The sequence below is a fragment of the Mustela erminea genome, chromosome 13 (genome assembly GCF_009829155.1).
Source record: "Mustela erminea isolate mMusErm1 chromosome 13, mMusErm1.Pri, whole genome shotgun sequence".
NCBI lineage: Eukaryota > Metazoa > Chordata > Mammalia > Carnivora > Mustelidae > Mustela > Mustela erminea.
In genome coordinates this window covers 88,914,747-88,921,654 of record NC_045626.1, presented here as the reverse complement: position 1 = coordinate 88,921,654, position 6,908 = coordinate 88,914,747, and the positions used below count along the sequence as shown (strand labels likewise).

The 6,908-nt window shown below is 45.6% G+C and overlaps 1 long non-coding RNA gene across 2 annotated transcripts; it reads right to left on the bottom strand.

Moving 5' to 3' along the window:
- Nucleotides 1-290: 290 nt before the first annotated feature.
- LOC116572240 lies at nucleotides 291-6,317 on the bottom strand. 2 transcript variants are annotated; one of them, XR_004278172.1, is made up of 3 exons: nucleotides 6,264-6,317; nucleotides 5,687-5,819; nucleotides 291-564 (listed from the first exon to the last, which is right to left on the bottom strand). It is a non-coding gene; the product is annotated as an uncharacterized LOC116572240 (long non-coding RNA). The 2 variants fall into 2 exon arrangements; XR_004278173.1 differs by lacking the exon at nucleotides 291-564 and adding an exon at nucleotides 5,224-5,429.
- Between the last annotated feature and the right edge of the window lie 591 nt (nucleotides 6,318-6,908).

Sequence of the window (6,908 nt, the reverse complement as noted above, 5' to 3'; positions counted from 1 at the left end):
TTTTGTTCCTTTTAGAACAACTATTGACTCACTGACATTACCAAGATGGGAAGGCCCCTGCAGGCCAAGCTAGCGTCGCGCCATCGCAGAGAAAGACCAGCAGCATCTGGAATTTCTGAACCCCCGAGACGAGGAGTCCATCAGCCCGTGAAGATTGGTGAAATGCGCTGGTTGGCACTGGAGCCTCCGTGGCCTGTAAAAGGCAGCCTGGGCTTTTCGAGGCAGTTTTCGGAAGAAATGAGGAGAGAGAAAGAAAGACTCCAGGGCCATTTCTTTATCTTAATGGAAGGGTGATTTAATAATATTGTCTTCAAAGGTAGAATTAACATTTCATGAAGGGCAGTGGGAATCCACTGAAACTTGAATACAAAATACAGGTAATTGGAGACAAAATGGGTCCACGAGGTAACTGATGACAGGAGACTCTCTCTTTTTTCTCTCTGTCTTCCATTTAGCCGAGACAACCACGTTAAGTAGCACGAAGGTTTTTGTGGAGACGAAAAATAAAATCTGCCGATTTTCCTCGTTATAAAACATTGAGTGCGTTTGGTCCGATCAGAAGGTCTAGGGGGAAAGAAAAAGATAAAAATCAAATAATAATTTTTAAAAAGAAGGAGAAGAGGGTGCCTGGGTGGCTCAGTTGTTAAGCCTCTGCCTTCGGCTCAGGTCGTGATCCCGGGGTCCTGGGATTGAGCCCCGAAGTGGGGCTCGAACTCCCGCCAAGCAGGGAGCCTGCTTCTCCCTCTCCCACTCCCCCTGCTTGTGTTCCCTCTCTGTCTCTCTCCCTGTCAAATAAATAAATAAAATCTTTAAAAAAATAAAAAGAAGAAAAAAATGTTTAGTGATTAAAGTTCAGTGACTTTGCCTCGTCCCTGCCAAGAGGAGAGGAAACCCCTGTAACCTGCCCATCTCTGGCCTCTGACTGGAGCAGAAACTCCATTCCAGTTTTTTTGCACTGAGACTGTCCCCCCCACCCCCGGGGGTTGACTTTGCAAATGTAGACTCAGTGCGCCTACAGCTTTGGGGTTTGCCCTGGAAGAAAAAAACCCCAAAAAACCCCAAACTATAATTTTCATATTTTATTTGCTCTTATATTCTGGCCAGTCTCTGGGCTCAGAAAAGGGAAACTGCTTTGAACCACCTCTATTCACTCATGACTAAGATCCCACTGTTACAATTTATACAAGAAAAAAAAATTTAAAAATGAATAGTTAATGTACTTGTTACAGGGGAAACATTGGGGTTTTTTCTGCTTCCTGTATTGCCTCTTTAAAAATCATGAATATACATTGATTTTTTTTTTTTGGTCTTATTTTTAAATTCTTTAAGTAAGCTCTGTGCCCAACCTGGGGTTTGAACTCATGACCCTGAACTCCAGAGTCCCATGCTCTACTGACTGAGCCAGCTAGGTGTCTGTTATAGACTCAATTTTAATTAGAAAACTGGATCCAGAAAATGTTTAGGCCAGCAGCAAATGGCTCTTTTTTCCTGCGGGTCTCTGGACGAACACAGGGCAAGGAATTCACTAGTCCTGTCCTGCCTTAGTTTCAGGAGCAGAAGAAACCCTTCTTCGTCTGCACTGGGGCCATTGGGTATGCTAGTTCTCACCTGCCGGTCAGCTTGTAAAGGTTTTGTGCCTCGCCTGGCATTTGAGAATAATGGCCATCCTTGGAAGCCAGCTTCTATTTTAGCTCTCTCAGGAGCCCCCGGGGTCTTGGGTGCAAGCAGGTTTATCTGGAGAGTCAGGGCGGGAGCCGGTCTTTGCCTGGAGGGCTGCTTTCTCTGTGCATTCCGCCATCTGCCATACTTGGAGAGGTTCTTGCTAGACTCTGATAGACCCATCCACTTCTAATTCCATTTTCTTTCCTTTTTCTGCTTATTTAGCATTTAGTTCTGATCCATCTGGGAGTTTTTCCTGGGTGTGGTGTGAGAAATAGACCTAATTAGATGGCTTTCTTTCAATAGCTGTTCACTGAAGACAACATTTTTTTATAAAGAGGAATTTTTGCCCCTGTGTTTTGAAATACGACGGGAGCCGTGTACTAGGTAATGCTATGCGTTAGGTGTATTCTGAGATTCTTTTTCCATCCGTTGGTCTGATAGTTCATGTACCAGCCCACACAGCTCCTTTGAAAAGCAAGCAAACAAAAAAACCACATGGTATGTCTAATCTCCTCTTCAGTGGTACTCATCAGGATTTCCCTGGCTATCCTGTGTGTTGATTTTCTATATAAAATCCAATGTCCGTTTCTCACTCCAAGAAAAATTGTTTTTATTGAGATCACATTAGACAAGAGAATTAAAATACTGATGGCATCGTGATATCTTAGCCAGAATAAGAGAGAACATAGCTATTCAAGTCGGCTTTGCCTCTAGGGGTATTTTATAGTTTTTTGCATAATGGCTTTGAACATTTCTCCTTTTGTTTATCCTTAAATATGTATCTAGCTGGTAACCACTATAAATAAGGTTCATGGACTCATTTATCTTCTATGTAGTTATTACATGTTTATATAACTGTTTTTGATTTCTGTGTGTTAATTTTATGTTCCTATCTTGCTGGATCCTTCTAGAATTTGAGTTTATATATCAGTGGCTCACTGGGTATATAATTTGGTCCTATACAAATGGAGACAAGTGTTTTTTTTTTTTTTTTTGGAAGGGGGGATTCCCTGTTTTTATGTCCTTAATTGTTTCTGTTAGTCTAGTTGCCCCAATGACTATCTCAAGAACATGGTTAAATATAAGGGAAATGGTGGACATTCTCACCTTTTTCATAATCTCTGTAGGAATCCTTCTAGGATTCTCTTATTCTACAAATCAGTAGCTTTACTTTTGAGGTCTAGATCCACCATCTTAATTTTCCCCACATTTTATATTAGGAATGTGTGTTGAGTTGTGTTGATGTCTTGTTGACGTCTATGGAGATAAGCAGTCTCCTGTTGTCCCCTAACACACACACACACCCCCAACAAAAGGAGAAGAGCAAGGTGATCCCTGGGAGAAACAACGCATGTCTCCGGGGCAGAGCTCCAAAGGACAGAAGTGACCTCTGGACCATCTTGTGCACAGTGATGTTTCCAGAATGCAAGCTGTCATAGTGTCCTCCAAATAAAACTCTCCTGTGTCTCCGCCATCTTGAGACCATTTCTCCTTGATCAGCCCAGAAGTCCTTCGACGCCCCCACTCCCAGTTCCTCTCTTCTCCTGCCTTTTTTGGTCCTTTAAATGGTTGCCAGACTTCAAGAATTCTTGAACACCTTTTCAGATATTTCTTTGAAAATCTGCATTTTGGTCAATTACCTCATTTTGGAAATCGTGACTTTGGGTCCACGCTTCTTGTCTGACATGTGCTGACCATCTTCTCTAGACAAGAGGACCTCATCACAAGGGCACCAACTTGCTGGGATTAATTCTTAATCCAAGGTGAGGTGTTACCCTCTGATCTCACATAACCCTCCCCAAAGGAAATCTATGAACATGTGCTAAGATTACAGAGGCTGAGCATTAGACAGAGAGGGGGTAGATCTTAAAGCAGGCTGAAAGGTTGGGGGACACACTACCAGGTCTCATTTACAATGAAGGATTTGACAACCATCTTTAAAAAAGAGTGGTTTGCATGTCCCCATAACTACTCCTAGTCTTTGGTTCTATTTCTTTCTCTGTGTGTCTTGGGGACTCTCATCCTTTATGGGCATAATCATGATGGAGAACACTTACCTACACAGTAAAAACTGTGACCCACATACTTCAGAGGCATTTCAAGAGATCTCAAGAGCCATTTTCTACAGAGAGCTTTTCACTTGTGTTCCGAACTTAGAGAACTCATACCTGTTTAAGCAATGACCCGTCATCATGTAAGTGGACCAAACATGGTGGAAGAAAAGAAGTCAGTAAAACACGGGGCGCCTGGATGGCTCAGTTGGTTATGGCTCAGGTCATGATCCCGGGGTCCTGGGATTGAGCCCTGTGTCGGGGTCCCTGCTCAGCGGAGAGCCTGCTTCTCCCTCTCCCTCTGCCTGCTTGTGCTCTCTATTTCTCTCTGTCAAAGGAAGGAAGGAAGGAAGGATCAGGAAAAGTGCCTACTGTACCCAAAAGGGCTTTCACAGTAACAGAGAGCAGAGTTGACATCATAGAGAGTTTTATCCTGGTAACTTGTGCGAAGTGACTCGGTGCGACTGATGCCCATGGAGGTGCCAGTGGGGCTGGGAGCGGTAGGGGTGGGAGATAAGAGAGAGGATGGGACGGCATGAGGGAGGCCGGGCGGGAGCAGGACTGAGTTCACACCAGAAGGCCTGCTAGATTGGCAGAGGTGTTTGAATTTTCCTGTAAGCAGAAAAGGGAAACCTGTAGAGGGTTCTACGCAGGGAGAGAGCATACCCGGCACGTTTTACCTAGATCGCTGGGCTGCTCTGTGGAGGGCGGGTTGTGAGCTGGAGCTCAGAGAGCTGGTGACTAAGTTGAGAGCCTCGGAAGACAGGTTAGCGATACCACCGAAAGTCAAGTCAGCCGGGGAAGAGGGGGTGCTCCTTTGTCATCTCTGCCTTCTGCACCCCTTCTTAGGCTGCTGAGAGTGTGGACCTGTTGTGAGGGAGGAGAGCTTTCATCACTCGAGTCCCAAGGAGATACACGAATCAGCCGAGCCAGGAGTGAGGATGGGGCCCTAGGTGGGAAGGCGGGCAGGATGCTTTTCCGTCTCGAAGATAGAGACGTGACTGTCAGTCAAAGCTTGCTTTCCAAATAGGAAAGACCTGGAAGCTACTTTCTGGAGCTGTGAATTTGGGCTCAGTGACTGGGCCCACAACAAAACCTCATGAGAAAAGATCTATTAATGTGGCTAGGAGGAACACCCAGTTCCCTAGTGGTGTCCTTGCTGCCCTAGGAAGGGACAGTCTCTGAAAAGGACAGTCAGTTAATTGAAGTCAGTTTGCTGGTGTGGCCCTGTACAGAGCTACTATACCATCGGTCGCACACGAAGTTTTGGAAATAAGATTGAGAAGGTTCAGTAGCACTAAAGCTCAGGGACAGACTTTAAGCCCCCAAGAGAGCTCGGTGTGGAAGAAAGGCTTGGAAGAGAAAGCTGCGCCCCTCAGTCCACACAATGAGTCCCAAAAATCCCATGCCTCTCGCCAAACGTCCTGAAACTTCCACAGTGCCCAGTATTTGGGGACCACCCAGCCTCAGGCCTGCACTCTGGGTCAATTTTCTAATGTCAGACCTGGCAGGTTACTTCCCTTTGGACGAGAACCCCTTGGACTATGCTTTTCAGGGAGTGAGGGGTACACATCATGATCAGGATAAGCTACTTGAATGTTGCTGGCATCTCTCTCTCTCTCTCTCTCACACACACATTTCTCTCTCTCTGGTTGTTGTTTCCTGCATACGTTCCTCTCGGTGTGGCAGGCACTTGTTAAAGTGCTCGTTTTCAAGCTGCTAGCAGAAGAATATGGAATTCTAACAGGTGCACAGGTGGTCATCTTGGGACTGAGCGTATCAGAGTTCACGACGTACACTGGAACTTACTCGCACATGAGACGTCTGTGGATTGCTGGCAAATTTGCACTTGGAAATGGATAGTTAGAGCAAAACATTAGTTGATAGCAAGGCAGTCTTCTTAATCTATCCTGCCAAAATCAGCCACCAGGGGCCATTCTGATGTCTAACTTGAGGACACGTGGCGATCTTACCACATAGAGATCTTGAACAAGGTGAGCTCAGAGCAGGTTCTAGAGGAGAAGCAAATGTTCCCACGGTGAGCGTCTCAGCCAGATGATTTCCTCCCTAAGCCAAAGCCAAGCCACTGGGGGCCTGAAGATGCATCTGAAATAAAGTTAAGAATCTGGAATCTGGTCCAGGGGTGAAAGAAATGTCCATCTAGGTAAAGGAACATAGATTTTAGTTGTAACTGCTTCATGTTGTGACTGTGTAGATAGGTAAGATTTTCTTTGTTGAGACTTTCAGGGATCACATAGGCAGAAAGCTTTCACTGACACTGCATAGGCTGTTTTCATACCCAGCTCTCTCATTTTCTGCCCCAATCCAGCACATTTCTAATTTCTTCCAAGTCCCAAAAGGCTAAGATTTCCCAAGTGAGGCAAAGAGTTTCCCAATTTTTAAATTCCTATTTCACTACAGATTTTCAGCAGAGCCTGAAAAAGTGAAATGGTTTTTCTAACTGACCCCCATCCTTTCCTGCCCCCCCAACACTTTGCCCACCCCTCTCTTCCTCCTCTAAGGACAAGGAGAAAGACATTCTAACATCACCTGAGTCTTACCACTACCGAGCTTCACCACACAGAACCACGGTCTTTACTCCCCATCTCATCGAGATCTTAGAATGGCCCAACGATTGTTGCCAATCCTGTCTCCATTCCACTGATGTGAATTCCGAGGCCTGGAGAGATCAGGACCATGTTCATGGTCATTCCTGTGGGTTGAAAAGAGCTGTCCAAGTCCTAAGCTTGGTATCTGTGAATAGGACCTTCTTTGGAAGCAGTCTTTGTAGGTGGAATCGAGTCCAGATGAGGTGATGAGGGCGGGCCTTCCTCTAGTAGACTGGTGTCCTTCTAAGAAGAGGGAATTTGGACCTGCGTCTGGGGTTCACAGATGGGAGATAACATGGAGACACATGGGGGGTGGGGAAAGTGGGGCCCATGGGATGACAACAACATGGCCACAAGTCCAGGAATCCTCAGGGCCCCCTGAAACTCAAGAGGCAAGGCAGGACCTTCCCTTGGAGTCTTCAGAAAGAATGTGGTTCTGATTGTCGACTTCCAGCTTCCAGACGTGTGAGAGTTGTCTAAAGTCTCCTGCTGTTGGAAACTTTGTTACAACAGCTTATGGAACTAATACAGTAACAAAACTAATAAGTGGAAGGGAGGTCCTGGGTGATTCAGTCATTTAACCATA